This window comes from Dipodomys spectabilis, unplaced genomic scaffold (assembly GCF_019054845.1).
Source record: "Dipodomys spectabilis isolate Male_0828 unplaced genomic scaffold, ASM1905484v1 ptg000239l, whole genome shotgun sequence".
Classification (NCBI taxonomy): Eukaryota; Metazoa; Chordata; class Mammalia; order Rodentia; family Heteromyidae; genus Dipodomys; species Dipodomys spectabilis.
In genome coordinates, this window is record NW_024870916.1 from 3,672,235 (window position 1) to 3,691,349 (window position 19,115).

At 40.7% G+C, this 19,115-nt stretch overlaps 1 non-coding gene and 1 pseudogene across 1 annotated transcript; one reads left to right on the top strand and one right to left on the bottom strand.

Moving 5' to 3' along the window:
- LOC122124526 overlaps positions 1–19,115 on the top strand; it is a 55,349-nt pseudogene that overhangs the window by 22,267 nt on the left and 13,967 nt on the right.
- On the bottom strand, positions 10,675–10,838 carry LOC122124545. Its single transcript, XR_006150594.1, has one exon. It is a non-coding gene; the product is annotated as a U1 spliceosomal RNA (small nuclear RNA).

The window sequence follows — 19,115 nt, forward strand, 5'->3', positions numbered from 1 at the left end:
AAAGCCAGAAGTGGCGCTGTGGCTCAAGTGGTAGAGCACTAGCCTTGAGCTGAAGAGCTAAGGGACAGTGCCCAGGCCCAGAGTTCAGGCCCCACGTCTGGACCCAAAAAAAAAAAGAAAAAGAAAAAAAGAAAGTTGATCCTCAGATTTCTGCCCCCACGATCAACAAGCACCAGGCTTATGTTTCAATTTACAATTGGCCTTTCTTCTCTTCTCCTACATTTTTTTAGCACCAGGAATTGATCCCTGGATCAATAAACAATTTTTTTTTTTAGCTTTTTCAACAAATACAATATTTTACAACTACATTGATATCTACACTGGGTAGTTGGGTATAAGAGTCTCATGTACTTTCTTGCCCAGTCTAGCTTTGAACCTTGAATAGCTAGGAATACACATATGAACCAAAACCAATGCTCATTTTGAAACTGGCTTTCTCTTTTCCCATCATTTTTAGTTTGTGGTTTTTTTTTTTGTTTTTTGAAATATGTGTCTAGGATTTCAACTTAGTGCTTAGGTGCTGTTCCAAGCTTACTGTTTAAGACTACCACTCAACCGCATGAGCCAAAGTACAGCTTGTAGCTTATTTTTGGTGGCAAATTAGATAGATGAGTCTCATGAGTCTCATGGACTCTCCTGCCTTGGCTGGTCATGAACTGTGATCCTTAGATTTCATCCTCCTGAGTACCTCGTATAACATGTGTGAGCAACCAATGTTTGATTCATTTCAACCTCTATCACTGATAGAGGTTTTGTACTTCTATCCTCCTTTTCTTTTATTTCTTCTGTGTTTGTCCTGCAGCTTGAACTCAGGGTCTGAGTGCTGTTGCCCAGATACTATTGCCCAGTTCTGCCAGTTGACCACAGCTCAATTCCAGGGTTTTTTTTTTTTTTCTGTTTTGGTGGTTAATTAGAAATGAGTAGAGCCAGTCCCATTCATGAGGCTGAAATCTGAGGATCAACGTTTGTACCAGCCTGGGCAGGAAAGTCCATGATATCTCCAATTATAACAACTAAAAAGCTGAGAATAATAGAGCCTTGAGAAAAACAGTACAAGTTCAAGCAACAGGACTCTCACACAGACATATAGACACACACACACACACACACACACACACACACACACACACACACACACGTGTCTTATGGACTTTCCTAATTGGTCTGGTCTTTAAATATTATCCTCATATTTTAGCCTCCTGAGTAACTAGAATTACAGTTATGGGCCACCAATGATTGGCTGATTGGCTCATTGAAGCCTCGGTTATTGGTTCTTCTTCTACCCTTCTTTACATTTATTCATTTCATTGTTTTGTGGGTGATGGTCCTGGAGCTAGAACTCATGCAAGGCTTGGCCTGTTTCAGGAGGCTGAAGTCTGACCATCATGATTCAAAGCCACGCTGAGCAAAAAGTCTAAGATCCTTACCTCCAATTAACTGCCACAAATCTGGGAGTAGTACAGTTCCAGCCCTAGGATGTGCCACAAAGAACTGTCTTCTGGGCTTTCTTGCTAAGTTTGGTCTTTACACTGGATCCCCATATTTCTGCCTCCTGAGGTTCTAGAATTACAGGCATGAGTCACCAGCCCTGGGTTCTATTTTTCTTATCTTTTTTTTTGTGATCCAGAGGCTGGATCTCTGAGGCACTCAGGGCACTGTTTTGTAGCTTTCTCACTCAAGGCTGGTGCCTTACAACTCCAATCACAGCCTCACTTCTGTTTTCTTGTTTGTTTGTTTTGTTGGTGATTTGATGATGAGACACCATAATCCTCAGATTTCATCTATCTTAGTTTCTAGGATTACACACATGAAACAAAAACTCATGGCTCATTTGGAAAATTTAATTGGATTTTCCAATACATTTTTTAATTTCTATTTTTTATTTCTATATGTATGCTGGGCTTTGGGCTATAAATCAGAGCCTGGGTATTGTCCCAGTACTTTTTATTTTTGCCGGTCATGGGGCCTGAACTCTGGGCTTGGGCACTGTCTCTCAACTCTTCAGCTTGAGGCTAGAGCCCTACCACTTGTTCCACAGTGCCACTTCTGGCTTTTTTTCTTATTTTTTGCTGAGGAATTGAACCCAGGGCCTCATGCATGCAAGGCAGCACTCTACTACTGAGGCAACTTCCCAGCCCCGTCCCAGTACATTTTTAATACTAGCATGCTAATACGTGAGCCACAGCACAATTTGTGGATTTTTTTAAAAACTGTAGTTGACTAATTAGAGATGAGTCCATGGACTCACCTGCCTTGGCTGGCCTTGAACACTGAGTCTCAGATGTGTGACCCTTGAGTAACTTTAATAACAAGTGTAAGATACCTCAGTTTTTATTTTATCCTCTGAAATTTGCTCTCCCTTTTCTTCTTCTACCTTTCTTTTCATTTATTTATTTTATTCTTGTTTGTACTGGTCCTGAAGCTTATCTCAAGATGTGGGTGCTGTCCCAGAAATCAGTCTCATTTCTGCCATTGGAGCCACAGCTCAACCTCCAGCTGTTTTTTTTTTTTGTTCTTTTCTTTATTTTTTTGGTGGTTCATTGGAGATAAGAGTCTCATGCAATGCACAGAATACCTCAGGAAGCTGAAATCTGAGGATCACAGTTTTGAAGCCAGCCTGCAAAGGAAATTCCATGATTCTCTTTATCTCCAGTTAGCTGGTAGTGATCCCACCAAAAAGCTGAGATTGATAGAACTCCAGCCTTGAATAAAGTAGAACAAATTCAACTCTCATGACTGGCACACACAGAAAAATGGCCAATGGGTTTCCCTGCTTGGGCTTGCCTTTTAAATGGTATTTTCTGACTTTAGTCCCCTATGTAGTTAATATAACATGTGTAAGCCACCTGTGATTGATTAATTTAAAACTCTGTCACTGTCTATTACTTTTCTTCTACACTTCTTTATTTCTTTTGTGGTGGTCCTTAGGCTTTAACTTGGGGCTTTGGTGTTGGTCTTTTTATGTCTTCTATATAACTTGTTCCAGTTTTGTTCTAATGTTTCATTTGTTTATATTGCTTTTTATATCTTACATAAGTAAATTTTTATATCTCACAAAAGTAACTTTTAGCTGGTGGCTCATGCCTGTTATCTTACTCAGGAGGCTGACATCGAGGATCACAGTTTGAAGCCAGCACAGGCAGAAAAATCTTGGAAATTCTTATCTCCACTACACTACCAAATGTACTAGAAGTGAAGATATTACTGAAGTAGTAAATTGCTAGACTTGAGCAAAAAACTCAGAGCCCAGGTCTCAAGTTCAAACCCTTGGACTGGCACAAAAAGAAAACTTTCATTAATTTATATTATACTAGGATTACTGGTGTGAGACACCAGTTGGTTTTAAGAACCAACTTTTGTAGCAGCTGCCACTTTTGATGTTTTCCCTAGGAACTTTTATGTTGTTTTTTTCCATGCCTTACATTTACATTCCATTAAATGGCATTCTTATTTCTTTTGTTTGGAGGGACATATCAATAATTCAATGACAAATCAAAAAAGGCATGTCTTGAATTTTTCTTTAATTTAAATAGGAAAGGGAAACGCTGAGTCTAAACCTAGCAGAGAGTGAATGACGGTTTGTTTAATGTATTCGTGAATGTGGGAACCTGCCATTTTGGGTGCTTTCATGGTGGGGTCATCCTGCAGCTTCACAATAACTTCTATGATGTCACAACCTCTTTTTCCATCACAACGGATAGGTGTCAGCCACTGATCTCACCCTTATGTGGACTTAGATACACAAGGAGGAAAAAAATAATTATAAGAAATGACTATTAACTACAAGACCACAGCTTGATGAGTTTTCCTGACTGAATTCTGATATTACATGAGCAGAGCAGGCTCACCTCTATACAAGAGTACTAAGCACTAAGGCTCATCTCTACACAAAGCTACTAAGCCGTAGGCAACTGGAGAAACATGTGAATGCAGCTATAAATGGCCTTCTCCATGCAAATTTCATGCTGAAGGAGAAAACCAGAAATCCCAATGATAATATCAATGAATCAGAAAGATGGTAATCTGGGGAGACAACTTCACATTGAGGATGGGATGAAGAGACATATGATCTAACAGCAGGGGACTTCATCCATGCTGGCACCAATCTCAATCCCAGATCTCATCCTTCTGAGTAGACAATTATAGGTATGAAGTACCTGCAGTGGGCTCTTTGATATCAATATCTAACCAATGTGTGCTAAGTTTCTTGGAAGTTTCTTGAGAGGAAGGTTCAAAATTAAGCATATTATGTATCCTAAACATTCATTTCATTATCTTCTAATTATTTGAATATGAGCTGTAGTCCTCACTTTTTGGAAAAACCAAGACAATTTTTTTTTCATTGTTCAAATCCTGGGGAGGGAAGGAAAATCACAGCTTCTTTGCCAAACTAGAAAGTAATAGTCATTTCAACTTACCAGTTTTTCCAAATAGTATGTCTTGTCCTTGATGGATTTTTCATCTTCAACAATGTTAGATGGATGAAATTATAAATGGGAGAAAAGAAACCACATAGTAGCAAGTTTATCACAATGACATATAATCTGTCCACTTTCTATCCAATGAAAACATTTGCCACAAGAATTAAAAAACTTGAATAAAAACTTGGAGATTCTACTCTTTATACAAAGTTGTTTTTTTGTTGTTTTTTGTCAGTCGTGGGGCTTGAACTCTGGGCCGAGGGGCAGTCCCTTAGCTATTCAGCTCAAGGAAAGCACTCTAGCACTCGAGCCACAGCACAACTTCTAGTTTTCTGGTGGTTATTTGTAGATAAGCTTCATGGAGTTTCCTGCACAGGCTGCCTTTGAACTGCAATCTTCATGTCCCAGCCTCCTGAGTAGATAGGAATACAGACATGAGACATCAGCACCTAGCCAAACTTGTATTTTCTTCAGTTTTGCTGGCTTGAATGATTACCAAGGAAAAAATAGAACCTAAAATTATTATTTTGTGCTAAAATTTGCAATAGTTTTACCACGAAGAATAGTGAAATATTTAGAATTACATATTTTGAGAAAATGTAGCTTATTAGCTTTTATTGTTCTAAAATAATAGAATCTCTTTTTTTGTAGACACTGTACTCTGAGTTCAGAACTTGTACATGTTGACAGACACTCTATTCTGTGAGCCACATCCTTCTCATTTTTAAATCAATCATCATTTAAATAATTTGAAGCTCACAGGCATCTTTTGTTAAGATTAAGTAAAATAAGCCTAAACTCCTGCCTTTTGAGTAACAGAAGAAATCCTAATATCTAGAATATATAGACAAAAAATGAAACACCCTAAGAACAAATAATCTAATCAATAAATAGGCAAGTGAATTGACTAGATAGTTCCCCAAAACTGATGTAGGTGTCTAAGGAATACATGAAAATATTCAACACCGTTAGTAATCAAGGAAATGCAAATCAAATCTATGTTGAAGTTCATGTCTGCCTAATCAGAATGCCTATTAAAAAAGAAAACAGAAATACTTGCAAGGAGGTGGGGAAAGATACCCTACACAATGATGGCAATTAAGTGAATCATTGCAGCCCCAACAGAAATCAGTGTGGAAGTTCCACACAAGAAATCCTACATATACACCTGAAGAAATGTAAGTCAGCCTTATAGTACAGCTATTTGCACACACATTTTTTACAGCATGATTCAAAATAATCACATTCCAAAATTGGTCACCACAGGCAGAAAAGTGTGTAAAACTGTTATCTCCAATTAACAATTAAAAATCTGGGAGTAGGACTGTGTACCAAGTCGCAGAGTACCAGCCTTGATGGAAGGAAGCCAATCAAGAGATTAATGTCCTAAGTTCAAGCCTCAGGACTGGCAAACACACACACACACACACACACACACACACACACACACACACACAATGCTTACTCTATTTTTTAGCCAAGTTTCTTATTCCCCTAAGATTCATACATCTATGACAGATCTAAATGTAATGGGAAAGAGATATTTATAATGATAAACTTCTACTGAAGAACCCAACTTTTTCTTGTTTTTTTTTTTGTGGTCTTTGGACTTGAACTCATGGCCTGAGTGCTGTCTGTGTGCATTTTCCCTCAAGGTTGGTGCTCTACCACTTAGATACAGTGCCACTTCCAGGTTTGTGATAGTTTGTTGGAGATAAAGAGTCTCAAGAACTCTGTCCTCCACACACTGATTTCTAACTGCAATTCTCAGATTTCACATTCCTGAATTGGTAGAATTAGAGGCCTGATCCACCAATGCCGGGCTAGAATCTGAGTATTTTCACCTTTGCTCATTGGAAGAGCTCAATTCTTTTTCCTCCAGAACACTTACCAAGCACAGTTCTCTCTCGATGGTAATCAAGCAAATACAGAGGCACCAGTAGCTCACACCTGTAAATCCTAGCTACTGAAAAGTCTGAGATATGAGGATAGTGGTTCAAGGCCAGCCCAGATAGGAAAATCTGGGAGACTTTTAGTCCCAATTAACCACAAAAAAATGCCATATGTTGAGTTGTGGCTCAAGAAGTAGAGCTCTACCTTGATCAAATACCTCAGGGATAGACCTCAGGCCCTGAGTTCAAGGCCCAAGACCAGTGCACATGCAAACACACACAATTTAATAACATGGTTCTCAAACCTAGCAAGGTGCCATCCTAATCCATTAATGTCATGCTTTGTTATGAGAACTGGAAAAGTCTAACGTCTGGCGTGGGCTGGTAAACAGCATCTGGACATAGTAATTAGCTCACAGCCAGTCAGACCAACCCAGACCGGAAGCAAGATTGAGTTGGTACAGGCACATGGCCCCTACTCCCTTATTCACCCAGACTGGAATCAGGAGTGAGGTGACACAGGCAAGCAGCCCCCACTCACCAAGACCGGAAGACAGAGTAAGGTGACAAGGGCACCAAGCCCAGACTTATCCAGCCAGGAAGCAGTAGTGAGGTGATGCAGGGACATGGCCCCTACCCACCCAGACCAGAGGCTGTCGTGAGGTGACACAGGCAGCATGGCCCTTACTCCCCCACTCATGCAGACCAGAAGCAGGAGTGAGGCGAAACAGGCACGTGGCCCCCACTCACCTAGAGTGGAAGCAGGAGTGAGGTGAAACAGGCATGCAGCCCACACTCACCCAGACTGGAAGTGGGAGTGAGGTGGTGCAGGCACACGGCTCCTACCCACCCAGACCAGAAGCAGGAGTGAGGTGACACAGGCATGCGGCCCCTATTCATCTAGCCAGGAAGCAGAAGTGAGGTGATGGTCGCATGCCACACCAGAGGCATGATCCTAGCATTCCATGGCAGCTCTCTTCTCTCCCAGCCTTTGTGAAGGGCTGCTAGGTTCCATGATGCACTCCGGAGGTCAAGGGGCTGGAGCCAAGGTTGCTGCTGCCTCCCCCAACTGTTACTCCACCTGCTGCAGCTATGGTAGCAAATTTAATAAGTTCTAATTCACAGACCATATACTATGAACTATTAGTGTCTTCATGTACCATGTTCCACTTGCTAGTCACTTAATTGTATAGTTGCCAATGTCTTAAGTGTTCACTGACTTGTAAATATGCTGGAATGGAAATCCTAATATCACTGATGTCTTTTAATTTCTAGGAATGATGATTTTGAAATGACCCTTTCTGAAGAGAAGAGGAGGGGACATAGACTCAACTGTTCAAGAGTGCCTTTGGTTGACACTCTATTGGCCCAAGAATGAGTCGACACAGCTGGTATCCAGTTGTTTTGTGTTAGTCTTTGGGTCATGTTTTCTGTTTGGCCTTGGAGTCTTAGGCTTCTCTTTGTAGACACAGAAGATGGGAAAGTAATTGCCAAGGCTTATATAATCAGGAGCCATTTACTTCCTGCCCTTCTGACATGGCATCTCACTACATAGCAAAGATGGCCTTGAACTTATTTTGCTTCTGCTTCAGCTTCCCAAGTGATGGAATTACAGGCTTACCATACCATGCCGAGCTATCTCTCATGGACCATTTGAAATAGAAAAATCATGACATGTGCGCTGTATCTACTAAGAGACTTGTGCAAAGACCAAATAATTTACAACCCTGTTGTTAAGAATATAGACTCATATTCAACTGAATTTCAAATTCAATTTTGGTTTCTTACCTGCTTTGGGTTAAAGAGGTAGACACTATATCACTGAGTTTTATTCACTTGTACAGAAATGTGGATGGTGCCAGGGACAGGTGGCTCATGTCTATAATCTTACTCTAGAGGCTGAGATGTAAGGATTGTGTTTTGAATCCAGCCCGGGCAGAAAAGTCAACATTAGAATAGGAGGACAAGAGCCAAACTGATGAGCCAGATACTCTTCTGAAAAATGGTTTAATATGGTACAATGTTTCCCATATGTCAGTTTGTCATTCTGCTTCTAGTCAGAAAATTTACAAGGCTCAGAAAAGGATTCAAGCTCTCTGTTAAACCATACTGTAGCCATTTTGATTTTTATTAAAGGAATAATCAATTTAGACATTGGTAGCTCATGCCTATAATCCTTGCTGCTTAGGAGGCTGAGATCTGAGGAACATGATTTCAGGCCAGCCCAAGCAGAAAGTCCATGAGACTTGTCTCCAATTAAGCAGTGATAAACCCAGAAGAAGAGGTATGCCTTAATACAGTATTATTCCTAAGGAAAAAGCTTTATTTAAGCTGCCCTAAAACTTTGGGTCATATGTTGGGACATTGCCACGTACAATGCTGCTGGACCCTGCCTTCCTTTGGTGTGTTTGCCTAGAGCCTGGCTTTCACTCCTGTGGATATAGGCTGTTTAGCCCACAACCTTGGGGGTGGCATGATCCGTGTATGGCATATACTGCCCAGACAAAAACCTATGATGGAAGCAATGATTGACAAGGTGTTAGTCCAAAGTTACAATGGTAAGGATGTATTCTGTTTAGCTTTTTTCTTTAGTTAATTGCTTTTTAAAGTTTATCTGCTTATTTAATGTACTCTAGGAAATCAAAAGTTAATATTTGGAATTTTTGGTGCAATTTGCAACTAGACAAGTAAGAGCACCCATTGCCCCCAAATTCAACATTTAAAATTATTAAAACTCTGTTCAGATGTTTTAGTCATCAGAAATTTGAGCCAGGGATGGGAGCTCACACTTGTAATGCTAGCTGCTGGGTCTTGACAGATACAGAGAGGATTATGATTTGATGTTAGCCCAGGAAAAACATTCAAAATATTGGATCTCAATCAATATTGAACCCAATGCATTGTGCTTCTTATTTCATCTACTCAGAAAGGGTAAAAAGAAGGATTATGGTCCATGCTGGTCTGGTCATAGACATAAAACCCTACCACAAAAATAGCTAAAGCCAAGCCAGGCGCAGGTGGCTCATGCCTGTAATTTTAGCCACGCAGGAGGCTGAAATCTGAAGATCACAGATCAAAGCCAGGCCAGGCAGCCCAGTGAGACTCATATCTCCAATAAACCACTAGAAAACCAGAAGTGGTACTGTGGCTCAAACAATCGAGCCTTCACCTTGGGCTGAAGAACTCAGGGACAACACCCAGGCACAGAGTTCAAGTTACATAACCAACAAAAGAAAAATGAGGGCTGGGAAGGTGGTCAGTGGTAGAGTGCTTGCCTTGCATGCCTGAGGCCCTGGGTTCGATTCCTCAGCACCACATAAGCAAAAAGAAAAAAGCCAGAAGTGGCGCTGTGGCTCAAGTGAAGAGTTGAGGGACAGTGCCCAGGCCCAGAGTTCAGGCTCCACGACTGGACTCCCCCCCCCCAAAAAAAGAAAGAAAGAAAGAAAAATAACTAAAGCCAAAAAAAGCAGGTGTATGGCTCATCTGGTAAAGTACCTACCTAAAATGCATGAGGCCCTGAGTTTAAGTTCTAGGATAGAAATGGGGAAAGGATGTGAAGGAATAGAAGGAAGAAAAGAAGGAAGGGAGGAGTTATTCTGTATATTGTACTTGCCTAGCTATTTCATTAAGGTGGCTTCTCATTCCTTTTTTTTTGTTTTTTGGTCGGTTGTGGGGCTTGAACTCAGGTCCTGGATCCTGTCCCTGATCTTTTGTGCTCAAGGATAGTGCTCTACCATTTTGAGTTACATTGTCACTTACGGTTTTCAGTGGTTAATTGGAAATAAGAATCTCATAGATTTTCCTTCCTAGGCTGGTGTTGAACCTTGATCCTCAGATCTCAGCCTTCTAACTAGCTAGAATTACAGGTATGAGCCATTGGCTCTGGTCACTCATTTGTTTTCTTTCTTTTTATTTGTAAGTCATAGGACTTGAACTCTGGGTACTGTCCCTGAGCTCATCAGCTCAAGTGAAGTGCTCTACCACTTGAGCCAGAGCCCACTTCTGGTTTTCTGGTGGTTAATTGAGGATAAGAATCTCATGAGCTTTCCTATATGGGCTGGCTTTGAACTGCAATCCTCAGATCTCAGGATTACATGTGTAAGCCACCTGCACCCAACTTCCTCATTTATTTTCTCATGGTGAGTTGTAGCTGATTTCCCTACTCCTTGTAGTTCCTAGCAACTACAAAGTAGTCCTAGAGGTACCTCATCCTTTATAGTAGTCCTTAGGACCAAGTGACTGCTGAGTGCAGGAAAGCAGATGAGGCCAATATAAAATACAATGCTATCTATCTATCTATCTATCTATCTATCTATCTATCTATCTATCTATCTATCTATCTATCTATCTATCTATCTATCCAGTGGAGAGAACTAACACAGTCCCCCACTACCACAAATTATACAGTCGAATTTCCCACATTTGGGGAAATCTCAGGGGTCAGCACATCTGAAGTGCAATAGATAAGCCTGGCCCTGGGAAAACCATCTTCATGATCATAGTATCTCCCCTGCCAGGTAAGTAACAAGTGCCAGGTAAGTAACAAGGCTGACTTGGTATTTAAAAAACTAACAAACACATGAGAGTAGTTCACATTTGTAATCCTAGCTACTCAGAATGCTGAAATCTGAGGATTAAGCTTTAAATACTAGATAAATTTTGCTGAATTTTTATTAAAGCTCCTTTGGTGTTTTTAATTGAAGGTTTTATTTATTTTCTTATTTTACTGTTTCTTACTGTGACTACCAAAAAGCTGAGTGACTTCCGTGGCTTGTATTCCTGGATTACTTTGGAGGTGCTCTAAGACTTCATCAGAGGCCAGACTTGTTCTACTCAGTGGAGTAGCCAGCCACAAAGTTGTAAGTGACAATACTTACAGTAAGCAAAATTACATAAAATTAAAAATTCAGACACACATTTACACTAGCCATATTTCAAATAAAAATAGAATTCAAGTTTCAGTGAATGTTAGTAAAGTTATAATGCATTCATTTTTTCTGTGTCCCCTGTCACACTGCCACAGAAGAATGGAATACTTAAGGCATATCATGTGACTCCCAAGGCCTGGATGTACTTACTCTGTTCCTTTACAGAAAATGTTTGCCTGACCATGTACCCTAGTGAATATCATTTATTATGCAGAGCTACCCTCTTTTCTATATGCTGTTATTTCTCCCTATACTTTTCTCCCTCCCTCTCTCTTCCCTCACCCAATCCCTCCCTTTCCTTGTTTTAGGGATCAAAACTCATGCATGGTAAGTTGCTAAGCTGAATCTCAGCCCTGTGTATGATTTTGTGTTTGGTGAGGGGGGTACTTTTTCAGGGCTTGAACTTTGGCCCTGGACACTATCTCAACTTTCTTCCTCCCTCCCTCCCTCCCTTCCTTCCTCCTTCCCTCCCTCCCTCCCTTCCTCCCTTCCTTCCTTCCTTCCTTCCTTCCTTCCTTCCTTCCTTCCTTCCTTCCTTCCTTCCTTCCTTTCTTTCTTTCTTTCCTTCTTTCTTTCTTTCTTTCTTTCTTTCTTTCTTTCTTTCTTTCTTTCTTTCTTTCTTTCTTTCTTTCTTTCTTTCTTTCTTTCTTTCTTTCTCTCTTTCATTTTGTCAGTCATGGGGCCTGAACTCTGAAATCTGGGCCTGGTCACTGTCCCTCAGCTCTTTAGATGAAGGATAGTGCTTTACCATTTGAGCCACAGCACCACTTCTGGCTTTTTCCGACTTATGTAGTGATGAGTAATGGAACTCAAGGCCTTATGCATGCATGACAATCACTCTACCCCTAAGCAACCTTCCCAGCCCTCATTTTATTTTAAAAATAAAATTCAAAACATGCCTTTTATGAATCCTCTTTCAATTTATTGAAACATAGTATATATTCTTTAAGCTGTTTTTAAAATATTTTTAGTGTAAAAATATTGTACAGAAGGTTTACAGTTACATGAGTAAAGTAGTGGGCACATTTCCTAGTGAGCATTGTCACCTCCTCCTTTCTTTTTCCCCAAACATCCCTTCCCTCCCCACCTTCCCAACACCTCCCATCCACCACAAATGTTGTAAAGTTTGTTTTCAACATAGTGTTTTGTACATCTCATTGTTACAATGGGTTAAACTGTATCCTTATTTAAACATCTTGTTATGTACATATAAGACGCAGGTCACCAGAAACAAATACAGTGAATACAGAGTAATACCCTGGAGGAAGAACATACCAGAGAAACAAAAAAAATCACATAGTACATTATAAATATGTTAAAAACAATATGCAAGAAAGAAAAAAGCACTTGAGTTACTATCTTGAGGTTTATTTCACTTAACATCATCCTATATGGTCATATGTACATAGGTTTTGATTTTTTCTTCTTGTCCTAGACATATACTAGATATTGAAAAAAAGGGAAAACTATAAGACCTACGTTTTGGGGGGACCTGGCCTACTTCACTTAATATAATTTTTTCCAAGTCTTTCTATTTCCTAACAAGTGGGGTGATGTAATTCTAAGGAGGCATAGAATTCCATTGTGTACGTGTGTATGTGTGTGTGTGTGTGTGTGTGTGTGTGTGTGTGTGTGTGTGTGTGTATTATATATATATATGTATATATACATATATGTATATATATATATGTATATATACATATATATGTCACATTTTCTTGATCCATTTATCTACTGAGAGACACCTGGGTTGGTTCCATATCCTAGCTATGGTAAATAATGCTGCAATAAACAATTGTGCTGGTAGCTTTAATATAGCCTTGTTTGCGATCATTTGGGTAAATGCTCAAAAGTGGGATTTCTGGGTCATAGGGAAGCTCTATGTGGAGTCTATTGAAGAATATCCATACTGCTTTCCAAAGTGGATGAACAAGTTTACACTCCCACCAACAATGCAGTAAGGTTCCTTTTTGACCACATCCCCTCCATCATCTGTTATTATTAGAGTTCTTGATTATAGCCATTCTAACTGGGGTGAGGTGGAATCTCAACATTGTCTTGATTTTCATTTTTATTCTTCATGTGTCTATTGGCCATTCCTATTTCCTCTTCAGAGACCTTTCTCTTTAAGTCTTTAGCCCACTTATTCATGGGGCAGTTGTTTCTTTGAGGATTGGTTTTTGGGGAATTTAATTTTTTGAGTTCTAAATATATTTTAGATATGAGACCCTTGTCCATTGTATGGCTAGTGAAGATCTTCTCCCAGTACTTGGGCTTTCTATTGATCTTGCTAGCTATGTCCTTTGCCATGCAGAAGCTCTGCAGTTTCACGCAATTCCATTTGTCCAACCTTTCTATGATTTTATGTGTTTCTGGGCCTTTATTAAGAAATTTTCGGCATGTGCCAAGGAGACCTAGAGGTTTTCCTCTTCCTTCCTGAAATGTTTTCAGGCTATCTGCTTTGACTCCAAGGTCTTCGATCCATTTGGAGTTGATTCTGTTGCAGGGTGCTATATAAGGATCTAGTTTTAGTTTTCTACAGGTGTGAAATACAGTATATATTTTATAAGTCTTTGTCCATCTCTCTAGAGGCCTCCACAAGTTTATATGTATTTGTAGCTTGGGAAGGGAAATAAGATTTAAATCAGGACAGTAGGAGGCTATGGTTTATAAGACTCATTTGAGACCCTTTTGGAAGGAATGTTGACTTTTTCCATCTGATATCCTACAGATGACAATCTTGGTACAGGTATTGAGTAGTCACAGGATAGGAAGCTTGTACTGATTTCTCCTGACTTTCCCCTGGGGACAAAGAAGGTGAAGTAGCCATAGGCATGAATCTGTAGGGGGATTGCAATTTATTTGTACTGACTGTATATTTCTAATTACTCTTGCCACAGGCCAGTGGGTGAAAGGTTTTTTTTTCCTTTCCTACTTTAGCTGTAACTAGTTATTTTTCATTTTTTAAATTTTATTTTATTGTAAAGAGTCTATAGAGGGGTTAGAGTTACATAAATAAGGCAATGAGTACATTTCTGGTCAAGCATTGTTACCCCTTCCCTTGTTTATCTTCCACTATCCCTTACCTCCCCCACCTCCCACACTCCTCCCCTCCCCACCCGAAGTTGTAAAGTTCATTTCCAACATACTGTCTTATGGGTGTCATTGTTGCAACGGGTCATCCTGTGTCCTTGTTTTAGCATTTTGTTATTTCCCTTCCCCTCCCCAAATTAGAAAAATGTATCTACAAGATGCAGGGTATCAAAGTCAAGCACAGTGACAACAGGGGATATACCACAGGGGGAAGAATATACAAAGGAAACCAAACACTTAAATAATAAATCTAAAACAACAACAACAAATGAACCCCAAGATATAGTAATTTGTTTTTATAGGATATTTATTCTAAAACTCCCTAGACATCTTAAGTTTGGACTGTTTCTTTTTTTTCTGCCAGTCCTGTGGTTTGAACTTAGGGCACTCTACCGCTTGAGTCCCAGAGCACCACTTTGAGCTTTTTCTGAGTAGTATATCTTATATAGAGTGTCATAACTTTCCAGCTTAGGCAGGTTTCAAATAATGATCCTTAGTTCTCAGCTTCCTGAGCATCTAGGAGTACAAGTATGAGCCACTAGGACCTGGCTTGAATAATCCCATAGTTTTAACTAGCTGTTTTCATATCCCCTACCAACAATGCTTTCTCATACTTTTTAAAGTTATCTCTAAATAGCTTAGGAAGGAGTTTGAGCATTGCTTAATCATTTTTTCACTTTCATTAGTATATACTAGTTGCACACACTGAGAGGTTTGATGGAGTTACTTCCACACATGCATATGATATACTTGCTCACATTCATCCTGACATCCCAGTGCCCAGCCCTTGAATTCAAGGCCCAGAACTACTGTGTACATGCAAACATTCACGGAGACACACACACACACACACACACACACACAGCAGAACAATTAGCAAAGGTTATACTATTGATCAGGAACTGCAAGGAAACATGGGAAGGTAGATTGTCTTTTCCCAGTTTCTCTGTCTTCCTCCATTCTCTGCTTTTCCTCAGAACAACTCAAGCCCTCCACACCTCGCTTCTGTCTGTTTGAACACCCTGAGCCTGGCTTCCAGTATGCCATTCATAGGGAGCTGCCCTTGCCTGGATAGATGGTCCTCAAAGTAAGCAGATTGTCTCAGGTTATATTTTATTTTTCCATTTGGAGTGTGAATGCAGGCCCTGGGACCATAAGCAGCATCTTGAAGTGTATGGACAGCTGTTTTGAGCTACAAAACTTACCTCAGAAAACAAGCAGAGGAAGTGGGATGCAAAATACACAACCTGAACCAATAGATCTATAGGTGACTGAGAGCCAATTTCCACATTAATGTGAATACAAGGGTGAGTCCATTTGAAGACAGGACTCCAACAGGAAGACACGTGTGTGTGTGTGTGTGTGTGTGTGTGTGTGTGTGTGTGTGTGTGTGTGTGTGTGTGTGTGCCTGAAGGCTGGGCTGGGGCTCAGGCTGAGGCTGAGTGCAACCTGCCCTTATGCCTTTTTTGCTGCTCTACCACTTCATCCACAGCTCCACTTCTGGCTTTTTTGTTAATTGATTGGAGATGAGATTCTGGTGGACTCTCCTACCATGGCAGGCTTCAACTCTGATCTTCAAATCCCAGCCTCATGAGTAGCTAGTATTAAAGAAGTGAGGCACTGGAACCTGTCAGGAAGCCTCTTAAATAACAGAGCTATTTTAGGGAGACAGGAAACACCTCAGTCCAAAAGATGGTGTTGAATTTTCATGTTTTAAAAGAAAAAATGCACTCAATATTGAAGTGTGAAGTAATATTGAAGGAAAGAAGACAGCAAACTTTCATAAATCTGGTGTTGTGAAAGCCCATCAGACATGAGTGTTTCATATAGGAATCAAAATAATATCTATGTGGCAACATTGAGACTCACCCATGTGGTCACGTGAACTGGTTGAAGACCTATTCTCAGACCGACTAACCTTCAACAGTCTGGGATTCTGCTCTGTGGAAGATGTTTCCCAGTCACACTTGTAAGTCTCTTAGTTCTGTTTTTCACACTTCTCATCCCTCATTCTTAGTATTCACCAAGTATCTTTTCCATTGCTGCTCCAGAAGATGCTTTCAATGTCACTGTAAGAAGTGGCGCTGTAGCTCAAGTGGTAGAGCGCTCGCCTTGAGCTGAAGAGCTGAGGGACAGCGCCCAGGCCCAGAGTTCAAGCCCCACGGCCAGCCAAAAAAAAAAAAGAATCTTTGGGGCTGGGAAGGTGCTCAGTGGTAGAGCACTTGCCTTGCATGCTCGCGGCCCTGGGTTCGATTCCTCAGCACCACATAAGAAAAAAGCTGGAAGTGGCGCTATGGCTCAAGTGGTAGAGCACTAGCCTTGAGCTGAAGAGCTGAGGGACAGCGCCCAGTCCCAGAGTTCAGGCCCCACGACTGGACCCCCCCCCAAAAAAAGAAAGTAATATCAATGTCACTGTAAGGATTCATCTAATAAGAGAAACTTGTTTGAAGAACTTTAATACTTATATTAATAATATCATTACTAATAAAGAGTATTATTCAAGAACTACTTTAAGATAAATAAAACATGATTCAGAGCAGTTATGTAGTTTGGATATTAAATCTGATAACACACATATATTCCTAGGCCATTACAAATCTGTAGTTACTTCAATCTTACAATACAAATGTTCTTAAGAAAGAAAGTGTTGATAATATAAGCAACCCAGTAGTTGTTGAATGAGATAAATATAGTGAGGACTTCTGTTGAGCTAGTACACACTGGTTCTTGCTCTGAAAGCATCACCTATCTGTTCTGAGAGCCAGTCAGGCTTAAGTAGGACACATGCTTCCGGATGACAGACCTGCCTGGCATTCACTGCCTAAGTCCATTCAGGCCCACAGCCCATAGGCAATATAGAACAATCTTCAGAACAGTCATCCTGACTTTAAAGTTCAAGCCTCTAATCCTAGCACATCAGCAGACTGATGTCTGAGGATTGTGGTTCAAAGTCACCCTGGGCAGCAAAGTCTGGAAGACTCTTCTCTCCAGTTAACCACAAAAAAGCCACAGTGGAAGGGATAAACTGAGAGCAAGGGAAGGGGTGTAATTGTCCCCAAAAAATGTATTCATTACCTGACAACTGTTTAATTTAACTGACTTAACTGTTACCCCTCTGAACGTCATATTCCTAATAATATTTTTTTAAGAAAAGGAAAGATGAGTCTGGGAAGGTGGCTCAATGGTAGAGTGCTTTCCTTGCATTCATGAGGCCCTGAATTCAATTCTTCAGTACCATATAAGCAGAAAGAAAGCTGGAAGGCACACTGTGGCTCAAGTGGTAGAGCACTAGCCTTGATCTGAAGAGATGAGGGACAGTGCCCAAGCCCAGAATTCAGGCCCATAACTTACAAAAAAAATAAAGAAAAGGAAATAAAAAAGGAAGAGTATTGCTGCCAGGCTCAGTGGCCAAGCCTGTAATCCTAGCTATTCATGAGGATGAGGATCAGTGATTGAAGCCAACTTGGGTAGGAAAGCCTATACAACTTTTATCTCCAATTATGTACAAAAAAACCTAGAAGTAGAGTTGTGGCTCCAGTGGTAAAGCAGTGGCCTTGAGGGGAAAAACATAAACTACAGGGATAGTATCCATTTCCTGAGTGCAAGCCCCAGAAAGGCACAGAATAAAAGAAGGAAAGACACTATGAACTTGGTTTATCTGTACCTGAGATGTCCTTGTTAGAGACGATTATGGACTGAAACTCTGAACAGGGCATACTAGGTCTGGCATTTTTTCTGCACAAACTGTGTGCACAACCATCTTAACTCCTTCGCTATTCTATAGTTGCAGGTTGCATTATCTTCTCACCATGGAAGAGGTCCAGTATTTACTTTCCCTAGGGTACCTGTTTCCTTGTCTTCTGCTCTTTATTCATGGACAGCAGTATTTTAACTGAGAATGCAAGGAGGAGGATTGGCAAGGCCTTGAAAAAGAGCATTTGCTAGAAGTGGGTGAGACGGTGGTGATAATGCCCAGGACCAGGTGAGCATTTTGGTGATGATTGGGCATGGTGTGTCATTCTTTATCAATATGCTGAGGGGCCATGAGCATGAAGAGGAGGCCTCAATGCCTCCTGGGGTCATTCAGATTACACAGATATAAGCCAGGTAATCTTCCTCTCACTTTCCCAGCATGGAGTTATGGGTCCTGCCTGGAAGGGGACTCATGCCCAAGTATGGACAGCTATCCACACAACATCCAGTTGTGTCCTCTACATTGTTACTACATTGAGAGCAGTGCAGCACAAATCACATGGAGCATGTCTAAATCATTAAAGGGATGGGAAAGTGGTTCTATGTTATATGGACCAAGACAGACAGAGAACACCATATAAGTTCCCTTTCAGAGACCCCACTTCTGTTCAATGGCCAAGAGAACATACAGGAAAACCTCCAGAAGAAGGAGCTATGTTCCTAACCTGGACCTTCACTGCATGATTTCCCAAAGCTTATGGATACAATAAAACTAAATCTCTCCAAGATCAGGCACGAAGTCTCTCAGAGACCATTGCCCACATCTGTGAGGAGAGCATAGGAGGTAAAATGGACTGTCAGGGAGGGGAATAGCCACAGAGTGTCTCCGTGACATCTCTGGCATCCAGTATTCAGATAATTAGGGAAAGGTTATGAAAGCTTATTTGGTGTGGATAATGAATCATTGCAGCAGGTGGCACAGAGGATGGGAAAGCTAGTTGAAGAATACATGGGTCCCATCAAGTCCCAAGATGTGCAGATCTACCATCAAGAGAGCTGGACTATATGTTGGATATGTTACATGATAG